Here is an 18,364-nt window from a genome sequence, read left to right on the forward strand (position 1 = left end):
TTCCCCCCAGATGTTGGTTCATTAATTGATTTATTCATTCATTCATTCATTTAAGTCTAACCTAGAAATAGGTTATTTTGCAGCTTCTAATTTTAATTCATCAGATATAAACTTTGCATAATCATGTAGAGAGAACAGAGCACAGAGAGGAGCTGTGAATTTGCTTTTGAATATTGCCATAATTCTACATAGGATAGGAAAATAAATTATAGATTCATTTTTGAACTGATAAGGTCTTCACTTGTCATTTATGTCATTTTTGAGCGTGGCTATGGTTTGTGAATATTCATTTGCCAATACTCATACACAGACCTTTGCTAACATGATACCCAGCTCTAGGAGAATCAACAGGATTTGACTGGGTCTAGATAAAAACACACTTGATCTCTTACTGACACGTATGTATGTTCTGAGATGGGCTGCATTCAGAGAGGAATCTAAAAGGAAGAACATTAAATGTTCTACCCTGTGGAAACTCTTCCTCCTTTTGTACAACCCATATCAAGTAAGTGTCTGCTACTTCCAATAGAACAAGGACATTCTTGATATGCTCATTCAGACACCATGTGCTCAATAGCTGAAAAGAAGTAGATTGGTTTGTTGCAATTAAAGGGCACTTCTTTCCTGGTGGTTAACTCAGTAATATTAACATTTATTTCTATTAGAATTTTCTGGGACTCATGAAGCTGTGATTTTATTTTACTTTTATTTTTAAATAGAGTGAGGAAACATGCTCTTATCAGCAAAACCTTTGCCTGGAATTTTCAAAATTCTAAAAATCATCTCCCAGATCTCCTGAAGTAGCAGCAGGGACAGAATCCTCTCTTTCTTTCTTTTGTTCATTCATTTGTTCTTCTGTTCTCAAGTTCTGAGCCGTTTTTTATTTCCCAGAACAAAATCTGAAGCTTCAAAACAGACAGCCATGAAGGTGACACTTTAAGAAAGCTGGAGTAGGTGAGATCCGGAATGGTTTTGCTTGAATTGACAGTTTAATGTGCAGAACTTTCATGTGACCCAGACAAAAAAGGAAAGACCAAGTTTTTCCTGACATACTCTGTGAAGTCACTAGAAAGTTTATAAGGGAGGAATTTGCCTATTGAGACAAGTAAAATATTACCCAGTTGCTGCAGTATTAAAAATATTATACACTGGGAGTTTTGGTCACACTTTTCCTTTTTTCTCCAAACTATAAACCTCCTGGTTTGTTTGGGGTTTTGTTGGGGTTTTTTGCCTTTACTAAGGAACTGTTACAACAATCAAGATTATGAAGTTTTAAATTGATTTCTGTAAGTTTATAACCTGCCTAGTGATGAATTCTGATAGTCAATGCTGATCTCAGTAAGTACACTTTTGAGACAAACTGTGTTCAACATAGTACCTCTTCAAGATGTCTTTTTTTCAGTCAATTAGTAGTCGTTATAGTCAGTGGCATGGTCATAGGATAATATTTCTTCTTTCACCTGGATAACTAAAATATTAAAGCTAGAGAATAAAGACTACAGAGTTGCAATTCACAGCATACAATGCTACCCTAAGAGAATTTTCAAGATTAGTATAATTTGTGAATGCATGCTTAAAAGTTTTGTATCCTTGCACATTTCCAGGACTGTCAGGAAGTTGTCTGAGTAATCGTCAATAATATTGAACTAGTTAAATCACCTGATCAGTTGTGGCTTTCTCTATTTCTGTTGAAAGTTGACCTTTATTTTTAATGTGTTTCTAACTGTCCTAGTTTACTTGTAAGAAGCCATGATTTTTTCCTTATTAAATCAAATCTGATCACATAAATATCATAGTCTGTCAAGCATAAACTATACTACTCTAATTAATATTTTAGCCATTCCAAAAGTTTTTAATGCTTCAATTAAGATATGTAATTACTTAGTGGATTTAGAATATGTTTAGGATATTTAAATTAATGAAATTGCTGTGTCATTTACCAGCAAATTTTCAGGGAAAAGTAATCTCATGGGATCTAATTACAAAGAAAATCATTCTAAGTACATGGAGATGAAGTGTTTGAAAACTGATCAATAACTTCCAGAATTAAATTCAGGTTATGTCACGCTTTGTGTGACAAACTCACTGGTTCTTAAAATCTGCAGGGTTTTGAGAAAACATTGAAAGGTTAACTTTAAACAAAACACGCTTGCAAACCTCCCAGATTATAGAGGAAAATCAAATGCCATCTATCCATAATCTCACAGAGCAGCTACTGAATCCAAATGAAAGGCAAATTCAGAAGATTTTTTTTAAGAAGATGACTTGTGAGTGTGTTTTGCAGCAGTGTAGCAACTGCTGATGGAAAGATCCTTTGCAATTTTCCTTCTCTGAAACAGTAGCAACTGAGTTACAGAAAACCAAAATCTGGTTAATGTTTTGAAATCTCCTCATTTCCTCTGAAATAAAACCAAATTCTTAAAAAGCAAGCATAGAGAAAGAAGGAACTCACATAGCAGAGTCCTTGCTAGGGCTCTGAATTGGGGATGTGAAAGTTGAGAGCAGCATACTGACATGCATTCTCAATATGCTATGGTCTTGAACTATTTTCTTCCTTCTGTTTCAATTAATTTTTCTGATGAAAGGCAAAGAAGGAGCATTTTTGCAAGAACTTTCCATTTTAACAAGATATTACACCAGACAAACTACCCAGGTACTCAGTAAATTTGTTAAAGGAGGCCAAGTGCCTCTCTTTCTAATCCATATTAAAATGTGTGCTAAGCCCAGTGAGTCTGCTGTCTCACCTAGTGAGAAACCTAGGCACAAGGAATCAATTCCCAGGAGAGTGGTGGAGACTCACTCTTAGGTCAGATCTGCAGGATTTGTTCCCCTAGTTTCAGTGTTTTAATACCCACACAAAGTATAAATAGGGTAGCATTAAAACTTGTATAATGACAAGTCTTTATTGAAGTATACACAATCTACCGCTGATTCATGGAATGTGCTATTTCTGCAAGGAATGAAAATGATGTGTTGATTTAAATTGAACTATTCTTACTGGCACCAGCTGCAGATCAGGTTCAGGATATGTAGAAGAGCCATTATTAAGCATGGTGTTTACATATGAAATTTTTTTATTATTGCTCATCACTGATGCATAAACCCTTTCTTTTTCTACTGCCACGATATTTAGAAAGATGAAAAATTAAAGGAAGTAGCCATCTTATGGCTGTGCTACTCCCTTTTCTCTTTGTTCTTAAGAATATTGAGCGTTATGGTTTTTCCTACATGTTTTTCAGCTCCACTATCTGTGAAGCATCAAGTCATATACACAGAAATGATAGTCAAAGAGAGACAGAAAGTCACTGTATATCAGTAGCTTGGTCTTTTTAATATATTTTTTAAGTGTACATCAGAACAAAAAAAGAAAACGGGAAGAAAAAAAAAAAAGATGCTGTTGACAGGTGACTGGAGAAAATATCTTGTTGTTGGAAGGTTTTAAGCCCTGAGGATTTATTTGTACCTGCTGGGTTAGAGATGGCCAAAGAGCAGAAATAATGATCAGACAGACAAATACACAACCACAAATAAGCCTGTGCCATTGCTTCTGGCAACTGTTCATTATTTAAAACAGTGCTACTTTGAAAAGAAGCAAAATGCTTGAGACCTGCTCTTTGTATAAAGGTAATGGAAGACTCCATTTAAAAATCAAGCATCCTGAGAGACCTTTGAAGGTAAAAGACAGTCTTCCAGAAGCATCTCTTGTGACAGGTATTTGGAAACAGAATGTGATTTGTTTAAAGTAAATCAAAAGTGTTCACAAAACTGCAGGTCCCTATCTATTACAGTTCACAAGAGGTTGTATGTATCCATGTCATTTTGGTGCCATTTACTGAACATTACCATTCAGTTTAAATATTGGTATGATTTACATACTCAGTTGGCCAAGTTCATTCAAAGGATGTAAATAAGCTAGAAAATTACACAGTTCGTTAGAACGGAGGGGGAAAATGACATCCATGAAAGCTTTTCATCATATCCACCACAGAATGAATCAGAAGGAATAGGGACAGCCTTGATTCTGCAGGACTGCATGTGACCCTTCACACATTCAAAAGCATTGTTTGAATTTCCCACAGGCACAAATACAACTAGCCCTTTCACTCAGGGAGTAAATAATTTTTACAGTGTCATTGAGCTGCTAGTCGCCTACTTTCACCAGGAAAAAATGCACAGGGAGCTATTAGATTTGTTTAATCTTTTTTATTCTGGCTACTCTGTATTTATGTTAATTCACCATGCTTGCTTGAAGTACAACAAACTGCCTAAATATAAGAAGGGAGCTCGATGCAAGGAGAGAGGGCAACAACATTTGCTGCCGCCTTCTTTTCATGATTCCCTTTACCTTTTGAATGACCACATTGTACCCCAACAGTCTATCAGACTAACATAGCTAGATGTGTTACTGCCAGATGTGGCACAGACCATCGGGTACTTGAGGGCCAAGTTCTACTTCTCCACTGTGATATCAGTCACTAAGCCCCAGCACAGGTTTCTTTTAGTCTCTGTTTGCTTGGTTGGTATCACACTAGCACTTCTTTCAGTGTCCAATAATGCAAGCAGAGCCAAACTCATAAGTGGCTTGTGATGCCACTTCCGGTAGTTGCTGTTCCCTCTCAATGCTGCATGACTAGTGTCTGTATGGTTTATCTAGGCCCTTCATTTTAAAGAATGACAGAAGAAAAATGTAAATATATGGGTTTTTTCCCAATCCCACATCTTTCTTAATAATGCCTGCCAATTACACTGTCATCTCCAGAATTTAGGTTAGCAAAAACAGCAGGTCTGCAACTCCCACAAGAAAATTCCCTTCCAATTTCTTTGTTCAGTCACCAGCAGTACACTTCCACCCCAGACTTATCTCTGGGATGCCCCACAACATTAAAATGGTCTCATTAGACTTCACAATCGGCACTCTTCTCTTCCCACACAATGAATGTCTATTTAAAACTCAGTTCCTCCAGGTGACACAGACTTTACAGACACAAAAACTTGTGCAGTTGGAGATGGCACTCCTCTCTTCTGTTGTTTGTACATTTCAGTTTTAAGTGAATAAAAGCAAGTCTGTGTAGTTTGAAGTCCCTAGGAAGTCTCTCAACTGCAAAGAAAGAAGCTCATGTTGCTGAGGTGACAGTATAGAGATAAAACCAATATTCAGGAGATAGGATGCCAGCAGAACCTCAAGCAGTTTCATTTGTTGCATTATTTTTATTATTTGCAGCTAAGGATGATGTTACCTAAATCAATTATACCTAGTATCTTTTACTGTAGTGCATAGCTGGTACCACTCTTACGTGAATACCAGTGAAAATATCACATGGTCTAAAGTTTTCTTTGTAGTGCATAAAAAACATATATGCAAGCAATATTTTTGCCATTAAACCCAAATATTTAAATAATTCTGACCTCTTTAATTATGCATAACAGTGTCCACTTTCATCCTCATACAAACCCCATACTTCGAAGATCAGCTTTGCACAAGGTCTGCAGGCAATTCTGAGCAAGTGTTTGAAGACCTCTGAAAATGGGCCTAATGTTACTTGCCTCCAGGGCGGTTATCACAGTTATACTCTCATCTAGTGCTTATGCTAAAGAATTAACCCTATTATCATACAGGAATGACTGCTGAGTGGCTGCAGCAGAATTAAAAGAGCAAAGGCAGATGAATTTTATAAATTTTGTAAGGGTTTTTACTGGATAAAATGCAGGAAGAAGGACTAATAGAATGGCATAGATCAGTTGTGTAAATAAATGAGCATAGCAGGTTACTTGTTTCCAAATTTAATTTCCTTGCTCTGGGGAAAAAAGTCAGGGCAATGTTTGCAACGGAAGATTTTTTTGCTGAAATCTCTTCCTATCCATCAATCTTTTCCTCAGTAATATGGAGAGTTTGGTTTTATGAGCTCCAAAATCTATTTTATTATTGTAAAATGTAGAAACAGGGATTACATAGGGCCTGTTTCCATTTGGTTTGATGGGGGAGGGTGTGTGTGGTTCTTAAAAAATGAACCCTTTAGCTTTTCATTGCCTTGCGATTGCCTAACTTAACGGAGGTCACAAGGACAACTTGAGATTTGAAAAGGAAATGTATGTTGTTCTGAGGATCTGGGCACTGCTGTGCAGTCGCATGATCTCATCGTCCCCAACCTCATCCTTTCCCACAGCCCTTCACTGACTTTGCCACTTCATCTCACTGTCCTTGTCAAGCAGGGTATAAGAACAGGACAAGCTCTCTGTCCCACAAAGTACGGCCAGGTCCTTGGGTGCCATGTGCATTGCAGAACAGGATGGTTTCTTCCTTTCTCCTCCTCTCTTCTTTCTGCCATTTTGTTACTAAACTAACAGGAATGCATGAAACAATAAGCACCACAGGGGTAGCTGGAATCCAGCTATTCGTGTGCATTTGGCAGGCTTAAGAGGTATATACAAGGAATGAAAGCAGAAGCAGACCCACATAACAAGAGTAGCTTAGTTGATCTCTTGGGCCACATGTGGCCCTAATGCAATTTCATTGACTTTTGTGATGTTACCCTAGACGGAATATGGTCTGTAGAGAAATTAATCCTCTAGGAGAAAATGAGACCTTCTCATCAGCCCCTCTTTTCTTTCTGGAAAACTGGCAATGTCTTGTGAGCATAGAGCAGGGCATGAAACAAAAGGAAAAAGAGCAATTACCAGTCAAGGTGGATATAATTAGGCCTAAATCAGTGTGATAGAAATTAAGTGCCTCATTTTTATAAGATAGGAAACTGTGCAAGACATAAACAAATTAGAGAATTTTTTTTTTACAGTAATAGAGGCTCCTTGGAAAGTAAACAAACAGCGAGCACTAGGAAGGTTTATGTCACAGCTCTAATTAAAATCCCAGCCAAGAAAGAGAAAAATACCTTGGATTTAACAAGACCAATAAAAACATTTTTAAAAGAACATATGGACAAGCCTTCTGACAAAATGCTTGGATTATTACAGGAAAAAAATATGGAATAAATATGTGTGTGCAGGAGAAGGAAAATATGTCCTAAATGAGAATTTGGAAATGAGGAAAAAGGTTGTCAGGACAGTTTAAGCAAGAATCGAGGGTCTCTTTATGTATCTTACCACTTCCTAGTCATGGTTTTGGAAACACTCTCATGACTCCAGTACAGACCATTAATAGGTCAGATTCTCCAACTTTACTGGCTGCATCTGGAGCTGTCAGCCTGTGACTCCTCCAGGGGATGGAGAAAGAAAAACTTCAGTAGAGCTAAAACAGCAGAAGCCTTCAACATACATCTGTTGGCTAAACTGGAACATGGGAGGTGCAGATGAATGTTCCCTTCTCCAGCTGTGTGGGACAGGTGCTACTCTCCAGCAGAATGACAGTAACAGCTACCTGGCAGGGTATGAGCCATGTTAACCTCTTCCACCATCTCTGCTGATTGCCAGGATAAGCTTGAAGAGCGGAGGTGGCATAAAAGTGGTTAAGCACTCAGCCATTTAAACCCAAAGCTCCCACAGCTTTTATGAGGATAAATCTAAGCCAAGCATTTATCACTGAAAAGTGTCACAAAGAAATGCATTTCTTTTCATAGTCATGAAATTCATTATTAATGAACAGCATTTGTTATTTGAATTGATTTGCTGAACATCTTTAAAGCCTTTTATTATGTGTTGGTTGAAATTCAGCTGTTAGTCTTTGTTGTCTCACTGTGACTGTCCAGATGAGTCAGCCAGTATTATCTTTGGTTAGATGACCATGCAAGAATGTCTTTCTTTTTATTCACATATACCAAGTCTTGAGTTACTTCCCTCAACACTTCTTATTTTTGTGAACTTCTGCAAAATCAGTTTTGAGAATATTTGTGGACATTGCAAAATACGGTCTGATTCAGATCTTTGTATGTCTGTGAGTTGCTCTCCTAGTTCTAATCATTAAATAAAATAGCAGAAATTTTCTAAATCATATAGAATGCAGAAAATAACAAATGCTGAAAATTAATTTATGTACTTTAGTACTTTACTTACCCATCATGTTTGGGTCATTTTCTCAATTTTTTTACCAAACAACCAGTAACTATTAACTAATGTTAACTCTGTATTTGTAAGATGAACATATGGTTTCCAAAACAGAATTATATTTCAAAACAGAGTAAAAATGATAAAGTGTAAGGTACAACAATCAGGAAATTGTTTCTCCTTGATCAGTCGATAATAAAACACTTAAATTGGTGATTGGTAGATGAAAAAAGAAGTATGGCAAATTAAGTAAGGATGATCAAGTAGGTAAGTGCATGAGAAACAAGTAGGAGATGCTTGAAGAATATTTTTTATATATACTACCAGAACAATTTTTTGATTATTCAAGGGAGGGGTTAAAGGCTGGTGCTACTAGGCTTAGAAAAGAAACTTCTTAATGGGGGAGGAGATTTACTGGAAGGAAAGAACTGACCTAACTAACAGAAACTTGCATCAGTGACACAACAACTTAGTGAAGCTTCTTTTTTTTGTTCCCCAGTCACAGAAGGCTGGCTACATTGTTCCCCAGATCCAAAGAGTGTTTGCATCCAGTCTTGCATTAACTTGCTTTCTTCCCAAACTCTCTGAACTTGCTTCAGTTGCCCAAATACAGGTCTGTACTACAGTGCGATGTATCTTAGGGTATAAAAGGTATCTACATATGACTAGCAGACACGAGACCACTAGAACACCTACGTCCCCCAGGATCATGGCTGGAGGCATGATGTTCAAAGATGTCTGTTTAATTAGCTAAAGCAACTCTGTTGTTTCTATGGTCTTTCATGGTGTCCATGCTAATGTTCTAGGTTTTCTGCGTTTCATTAGTTGTTTTCATGTTTGCAAAAGTTTTGGCCTCCTTTTGTTATACTGAAGCATCATTACCCAAATTTTATGATGCACTGACACTTCTTTCTCACACTTTCAACAAATCTTTTGAAACATGCTGCATCAGAAAATGTATATTGAGTCTACATAAAATGAGAATTGCTAGTAATACATCCTTAAGTAGATATGTCTCTCTCCTGTTGATAAGGGATGCTCAGTAGAATGCATTACATTAGGGAATGCAATTTGCTCATGTTACTTAATGTAATATATGTCACAGGGGCCACAGAGTATTAACAGTTAAGTAGTTGAAGCCTGTAGTTGAAGCTGATTAAAACCCCTTTATCAAAAGTCATTTGTAGGAAAGGAAAAAAAATAACCACTTTGTTTTTCTGGGGAACTTCTATTTTTCAAAAAATGAAAAATACAGTTCATTCAGTTGAAAAGTAGTTTCTAAATAAATAAAACATTGAAATTTATACTAAAAGCTGGAGCCATTTTACTAGCAACTAGAAGTGTTTGATCTTTTCCCTTTTCTTTATAATAGTTAGAAATTAGTGAATGTTCATGAAGAGCTGGTCTTTCCTCTCCATCTCTCCTTTATCCCTTCCCCGTGTCTGTGTTCACCAACATAAATTCATCTAAAAGTGAGACCATACTTTGACTATAAGATTTATTTTACAATTTTTCAATCAAGGTAAAGCTAAAAAAAAACCCACCTTAATATGACGACTAAGAAGCAATGAGCAATACTTCTGTTCCTTTTCTGTGTTTCAAAATTTAGCTTGTTTCTGGTACTTTTGCTAGCACTTCAGGCATAGAAGAAAACAAAACCAAAGTGCTTATGTATGGTTTCAGCTTCATAACTGCATTCTGAGTGCTTCCTGAGTCAGAAATGTGGGAGGTTTTCCCTACTTTTAGCCTGATTTATGCTGCCATTATTATGTCTTTAACCTCAGTGAAGACAGAGTATCTTGGTTTTGGCAGGGATAGAGTTGTTTGGGGTATTTTTTCTGATAGCTGGTACAGTGTCGTGTCTGGAATTTATGATGAGAACAATGTTGATAACACACTGATGTTTTTAGTTGTTGCCAAGCAGTCAAGGACTGTGATGGAGCCCTGCTGTCCTGGGGATGGCTGAACACCTGTCTGCCCATGAGAAGTTGGGAATGAATTCCTTGGTTTGCTTTGCTTGTGTGGGCTGAGAGGCTGGGCAGGTTAGAGGATCTACTAGCACAATGAGACAATGCATGGCAGCCCATGATGCAGAACTTCCCAAATTCAGAACCTGGAAAGCACTGGTTGATCTGATCTATTGTAGTAGAGATGGAAGAAGAAAAGGTAATTAAAGCAAATAACAGGAAGACCAGGTTTTCAGGAAGCTGTCATAAATTCTTGTTTCTCCTAAAATATTTGATTCTTAATTAAAACTTGCAGCTATTCCAAAGTATTCTGGAGTCTGGTTTTGCACTTCCCTTTGGAAGGACTTTACCTCACTGTTGTAATTTAACCACTAAAACTTCCACACCAGGAAGAGGCCAGGGGCAAAGTTGCTCTGATTTTTACACTGTCCCAGTACTGTGTTTTATTACTGCATCCCCTCAGGTCCCTAGGCTGCAACAAATATCAAAGTCAACTTTCCAAATCTATTTTTATAATAATTTAAGCTGGCTTTTTTTTTTTTTTTTCATTTTCCATCTGTAGCACATTTGATGTATGAAGCCAATTATACGTGAGAATGTAAAGTGGTCTGAATTAATGAAAAAAATAAAGACCACATGTACATATGAGGAGTATAAACTCTATGTTATTCCTTGCATTTGTCCTATGCAGCTGAATATAAATGCAGGTTTTTCAGCCTGTTCAGAAATGTTGGTACTATTTACTGCATTCCCATGTCTCAGCTTTACTCAAAGTAGATGTAAACAATAAATAAAATTATTGCTAAGGTTACTTTTTTTAAAAGTTGCTGTTATAATCAGAAAAGTGATGCTATAAAAATGATATCTCAGTGTTTCACATTTATTCTCCCTCAGTGACTTCTTTATCAAATGTGCTCATTTTGCAAGTCAAAACAAGATTCTTTGCGCTGCTAGTACTACAGCTCCACATGTTACTTGGAAAGCAGACAATATTCTTCTCTCTTTTTCAGTGATAAAGACTTTGGAATAAAATCCATACCCACAGTGCAGGAGGTAAAACACAAGGCTCTGGGGTTTCTACTTTGCTGTCCAGATAATGGAAAACATGTATTTATAGTTAAACATATGAAAACATTACAAAATTTGAGGCTGCCACCTTTCTGATGATTGTGCCTTGTCTACAACAGCGGGTCTTGCACTATGGGAAGCATAGGTGTTAATGAAGCAGTGATTTTGAATAAGTAATGTTTAAAATAACTGAAATTAGGGTTGTCCTACTAGTTAGCATCTGTGACCTGACTGAGAACTCAGGTCTGGTTCTGGTTCAGAGGATATCCCCTTCCCTCCAGCTAGTAAGTGGGAAAATGGTATACAGAAAAATTAAATGCTGTTGTAAAGGACCAAGGTTTGTTTTGTAGGCAGGAGTCAGGTCTTCCATCTACAATAGTCCTAACACTAGGAAAAACACCAAGACCATCCCAGTGATTTTTATGTCATAGTTTCTACCAAACTAGTCAGACTCTTAGAATTCTATTTAGCCCTGAGTGTTATTGCAACAGTAACAACTGTAAATGTAAAAGCAGTCAGGCCAGTGTTAAAATTCTTTGTGTTGTGTTGGTTTCTATGTTTTCCGATGGACTTTTGGCACATGTAGAGAACCGAGTGAATCCATAATCAAGGTTATAGATTGTCTTGCACCTTGAATTGCTTTCTACCTTCTTCATAGCAGGTCTTTTTTTTTTTCTTTTTTTCTTTTTTTTTGTTCAGATTTCTTGTTGGTCCTGGAAGGTCATGAGTACTCCTTTGCTGTACCTGAAAAAGCATGTTTTATGTATAACAGACATGGTGCACAGAGAATGAGTGCTGGACCAGAGGCAGAATTAAGGCTGCCATGAAAATGCTGCTTTATCTTACTTTACAATATGTTAGTGCTAGCACTTTTTTTGATTTTAGGGCTCTGTGTGTGAAATGTATATTTATGGCATTAGCTGTTTCTTGATAAGAAATTATGTCTTCCTTTTTTACATGGGCAAGGCCTGAACTGACTGCTTGTATAAACCTGTTAAAACAGCAAAGAAAAGGAGACAGGGGGGCGGGTAGGGGGAAGATAAATTTAGCAGTCTTTGCTTTGGTAATGATACTTTTTTCTCCCTCATAAATTTAACAGGAAAAAGCCTTACCGTGGGTCTAGAAAATGGAAAGTTTAAAAGCTGACACATTCAATGTAAAAAAAATTATTTGCTCTAACTTGCTTCCTGTCGTTTACTTGGACTCTTTAAGAAAACATTCTTTCTGCTGCCTATTAGCAATGTAACCCATTGTTTGTTTAGCAGCCAGGATCAATTTACAAACCTTTTGTTTAAACAATCATTAAACAGAATAAATTAATGGCATGTTATGAGCTGCTTCTGATAATCTAGTTAAAACAACAGCAATACATACCTAATAAATATTTTCAAAGTTTCACTCAACTGTCATTGGAGCAACTGCAGTATTGATCATTGTCTGTTCTGCACTAAAGAGCTAAATTTATACAGCTCTGATGTCTGTCAAAAGAATAATCTTTCTTCAATAATCTTTATTTTATCAGAGCTTTTAGCACCTTTGATGTTCTGTTCCTTAGAGTCCAGAATTTCCAAATGGCACTTTGAATGGCATACAATGATTCAGTACAAGCTACCCAAACTTAGGCATTTATTTAACTGTAGAACTTGTTCCAGTGTCTTCCACGAGTCTACCTGTGATTCTGAACCTGTACATGCTCAAATACTTTGTTGAACACGTGTTTTAGAGAGAGATTCTAAAGTCTTTTTGGTGTCAAACTATGACTGGTAAAAAATATCATTGAGGTGTTTGTTTGCATACATATCACCCCAGCAAAATTCACAGGGTTTAAGTTCTTTCTTATTTACTTTCTCCCATCCCTTCCCCACCACTCAGCTGTAAGCCAGCTTGCTTTTTAAATTTTAGTGAATGAAACACGTTGCCTTCTCACAGACATTGGTGCAATTCACATGAGTTGCACTAGAAAAAGCAACAAACACTCTGTGTTTAGAAATAATGCCTTTTACTTCAGATGTTCAGCCTTGGGCACTGGCAAGTTACCTCAGAATGTCCTCTAGCTTGCCCTTTCCTCGATTATTTTTTTCCTCTGGCAGAAACCTCTGAAAAAGCTTTTCTCTTAACTATTGCTTTTTCTTTCTTTGCAACTGCCTCTCTTTCTCTCTAATAGGCAGCTGACCCACCACAAATATCTGTTCTACTTGTAAATAAGGTAGGCAGACACTGACTTGCAGCCATACATAGACCACCCAAATTATCCGTACCTCTAATCACATTTCACCTTTCCTGTCTGAAATGAACAACAACCAAAACTGCCTCCTATTAAAGTTCTGCAAAGCAAATTAAAGGCAAGCTCACCAATAAAGTTTCACCATGTTTTTCTGAGCCATATTTATCTGGTTCATATTACTGGAATTTGTGATGTCTGTGTAGTGCTGGATCTTTGCCCTCTGCTTTCATTTGCTTTCCCCATAACTGCAAAGCTAGCCTAGGTTAAACAAAAAACATAACAGCAATAATCAGTAAAAAGAGAAAATCAGATGCAGCGTGAGATTCTTGAGTCAAGCAGCACAGCTAGGATCACTACCTAGAGGTGCTGTTGATTCAGTTTATGTGGAATGCTGAATAAGCTTGAAACTGTTCTCAGGATCCTTTGTTTAAAAACTGAGTACCAAAGAAAGAATTTCAGCCAAGTTATTACTGTCCCACAGCAAATGTAAAAGTCATTTCATTCCTTTTCCATTTATTCAGATTACAGGCAGTCAAGAATCGTATAAAGACAGAAAATCTATTCTTGGACTCACTGGAATGGGTGAATCAGTTCGGATTAAACAACAAACAGCACAAATCTTTGACTGAAACTTCAGCCAAATAAATTCAGACAGAGAAATTTAATTAGCTTTGTGTTATTCATCCTAGCTCATAATTTCATCATTTCTAGTGAAATCAGAATTGGAAAAAGTGAAATAACAGAAAAAAGCCCCCACTCTCACGTTTTTTTCCAAAGCCTAGAGGCTCTTTGTAAACATACACCTGGGTGTATGCAGGATATTTTTTCATGTCTGGCTGCATTTGAAAACAGATGCATAACAGGAAATTATAAGAAATCGTGTGAGAAAGTTTTTAAAATGCGTGTTGGGGCAGATATGCAAAGTAGCCATTTGTAAAAGAGCTTCTGATACTGAGTCCTGGTAGATGTATCCATACCTCTTTCCTTGCTATAACTGATGTGCAGTGCACGTGTCTCATTTAAATGCTTCTATCTACAGAAAAGCTATTGTTTGAGTGTCAAACAATTCATTCTATTTAGCATTTCATACAATATATTATATATGAAAATCTAGAAAATCACAAAAGCCAGACAGAGCAGAGCAGCACACAATGTAGAACTGCCCACTTGCAAATGTTTGTGACTTTCTGGACTTCTGCTGCTAATGTTGTTACTGTGTGCTGCTTGAAGATTTTTTCCAAAAGCTTCAGGATTAATTTGCTATCAGAATGGATGACAAGCATTCACACACCGAATAATGATTTTTTTAATTCATAATTTATCATGTTATGTGATGTCATAAATTAAATAAAGCTATATTAATTCTGAGTGAAAACATCCTTTCAGTGAATAGCAATCAGTTCCCACATGACTGTGCTTTTCAGACATAGGGGGAGGGTTTGTGAAGTATTTCTCCCACATGTAGAAAAGTGTTTCCAAAACCTGGAGGTTTTTCCAAACACTCTTGGTGAGGGAGTTTGCAGGAAGAAATGTCTGGAATGATAAACTGAATACAATCACTATTAAAACAAGAAAGAGCACAGCAGATTAAGACATTTGTTTGAAATGTAGAAATAAATGTGATGTCACTTTTCAGTCTCCCTCATTCAAACAAAATAGTATTTGTTTCCAGCAAGTTTTCTTCCAGTGGGGATGGGGTAAAAACTGAGGGTAAGACTGAACGTCCCTTTTTCTGGTGGAAAACCTGTGAGTGAAATCATGTGTGAAAACTGACATAGAGAAATATTCCTCAAAAATCCATCTTGTTCCTGCCAGTTCTTCATACTGAAGTCAGAGGGACAAAAAGCAGTGTAAATTAAACAAAATGACAGCAGACAGAACACATCTCAAACTACTACTTTAACCTGACAGATCCACAAACCCTAACACAGAGGCTATTTAGCATTTTTTGAAAACACAGAAAGGGGCACATCAGTCTTTCTATTTGCACAATTAGTTTTTATTCTAACACAGAAGTAACAAACCAGAAAAAGCTAGATCTGCCTATGGTTAATATTTATGTCTGATGGGAAAGAGATACAAATAAAATGCATGAAGACAGATCTACCAATTGTCCACTATATCCCAGGATAGCTGATATCTTTTCAACCTTCTTTCCACCACAGCAACTCTGAGTATCTTCTTGCATCAGGCAAGCTTTATGCAGACCATTCCATATGCTTGGAGTCTGAACTCTGCTTCTGCTTTCTGCTACATGTTGGTTCCCTGTACCTCTTCAAGGAGGTACTCATACTAGTTTCTTCCTCTTGGGTTTCTCCCTCGTAGCCCCATTCTGCCTTCCAGAATTTAAATATAAACTCTTCATATTTTATTTTTTTTTATTATTTTATTCAGGTAAGGAATGCATAAAGTTGCTGTCTTGGAGCACCTGAACTCTTCAGGATAAAACCATAAATCGTCCATGAATGCACCTAATGGGTTCCAAACACCAAAGGACATCAAACCCATAGAACTAAAGTTCATCCAAAGCAATTCCCTGCAATGTGGACAGCATGGATGCTGCATCCTCAGTGCCAACTGTTTCACTGCTTCCCTGGGCCACCCTACTTGCTGTAAAATCAGTCTAATACCATATATTCACATGAGATTTCAGCCTGTCTCAAAATATTTAGGACAAATCAGAGGCAACTTTCGTCCCAGATCTAAGGACAGAGAGCATAAAACATGATATCTAAGTAGGAAACTGAATGAAAATCAAGGGTTCTAACAATTCCCAGCATCTGTTGCACTTGTGAATATCACAGGGCCTTTGAGGGAAGACTTTGCTGTTGGCTAGAGGATTCCTTGGGAAGGTGGGAGTTGTGGCTCAGATCACCCTCCAGTTTTCTTTCCCTCCCCTTTCTGTCTATCTTCTTTCTTCTCAGAGAACTCATACTGCATCAGATATTATGGGAGAGAGTGTAAAACTTCCACATTTCCAGCTAAAGTGGGGTCAAATTATTGCCACTCACCTGAATTTGATCTTAAGCTTAGTCCTTCTTTTGATGTTCTAGGTACCATTAATGTAAATATAATTAAAAGATTTCTGATAGTAGGATGATTTTTAACTTAAAAAAAAAGGCATAACATGATCTGAAGGCTGGAAATCTTACGAGGTGCAGAGAACAGTATTCTGCAGGTCAAACAAGTTCATAACTTGGAAGCAGGTACAGGAAATGCTGTAAACATGCTAAAGGATTTGAAAAATCAATGGTTATGTGTTCCATTGTTTGAAAATTTAAGCTTCAGCTTCTTGGCACACTTCTTAGTCATATGTAAATGAGTAAATTACTATCTTCTTACGTTACTTAATGGGCATTTTGAAGATAAATTCATTACACAAATAAGGCAAACATTTTTGCAGTTCTTGGATACATAAGAAAGCCAAATGGAAAGCTGATAAAATTCTTTTAAGACATCATAATGTCTCTGTGTTTACACAGGAATTCTGTACCTGGGATCATATGGGTATGTGTGTCACCTTCGCAGGCCAGTGGCATAATGGAGCAAGATCCAGAACTGCACCATCTCTACTCTTCCAATTCTGTCCCCTATCTCCTTATGCACTATTTTTCATGGAAAATAAATCTGGTTGGGCTGATCACACCAGGAACCTTGGGACGTTCCAGTCAGCAAAGTGGTTGGATAATCCAGACAAGCAAGCCAAGGGAAAGAAAATTATTCTGTCACCAGAACAGAATTACCCATGGTATGGTTAATAAGATATGGAAGGCATACTGAAAATACATCATATACTACATAGCTCAACAGATGCTATTCATCCACCCCAATGAATGAGACTAGCACCCTACCAGAAAACAATATGGTAGTAGCAAGATCTGTGGACAAGCATAATGTGTAAAAAGTGGACATTTAACACAGAAGAAAGAGCTCATATTTCTTCAGAAAATCGTTATTGGCGTTTTCTAAATGTTATAACCTTATATGTGTTTATATATGTATATACATTAATAATCACGTATTGTTCAATAGTTTTACTTAAGTAGTGTTTGTACTTGGTAATTCAGGAAAGCATAAGGCTCTCCAATTTCGTCAGACATATGTTCAGGCAGACAATAGCTTGTAGTAAAGAAAAATATGATACTCAAACAAAGAACATTACATTCTGTCCATATTTCACTTGAAACAGTAGCCAAACACATTGCTTATAGCAGTCATTTTGGACATTGCCAAGGCTCTGGAGAGAGATGGGAAAGCTGCTGGGCAGAGCCGTCAGGTGTACTAATGAGATAAGGGAGCTGGAGAGCTTCTTTGAAAATAGTTGTTGGAGAAGTTAGGAGGGAGGGGAGTTTGGTCTTTTGAGGTTTTTTTTCATTTTTGGGCCACACATACTCCAAGAAAGATTTGTATTGCATATCTCAAAGGAACCCACATAGTATACCTGTAAGAAATACCAAACAATCATAAGCAGTGCCCAGCAACTTCTGCTCTCAGTGGATATATATACAGAGATGATGAAAAGGAAGCTAAACACCAAATTGAAAAACACAGCCTTTAAAATAAATCACAGTATTCGGTTCAAGTGTAATCAACATTCTCAACATTCTTTTTGGCAAAACAATAAGAAACTATTGCCAACTTTGCAGTCTTGCAAATCCGTTCCATTTTTTTCTAAATGCTTCATTCCTTCGCTTCTAGAGAAGAAAATCAGTGTGTGGAGAATTTTTGAAGAATGTATCTTCTTTTCATATCAGATATTCCAGATATAAACGACTGACCTGCTTATTCTCTTGGAAAAAAATAAATCAATGAAAACAATTAGTTAAGTGGAAATTATATGTTTGATGGTTCAGCAAAGTTCAATAATTTCCACATGTGGGTATCCTAACCTTTGTTAATGAGTTCAAGTAATTGAGATTATTCACGCAACTAGAAATGACTCAGAAAAAAAAAAACTTATAAAATGGTTACAGTTCATTTTTTCCTCTTCATACATAGATTGTTCCAAAATCATGCATCACACAGAAAATAAAGATCTGAGGAATTTTCAGTACTCTTAATCTACAATCTATTACCAGTCAATTCATGCCCCTTAAGTTTTATATGTATT

The sequence above is a fragment of the Gallinula chloropus genome, assembly GCF_964237585.1.
Source record: "Gallinula chloropus genome assembly, chromosome: 2".
NCBI classification, from domain to species: domain Eukaryota; kingdom Metazoa; phylum Chordata; class Aves; order Gruiformes; family Rallidae; genus Gallinula; species Gallinula chloropus.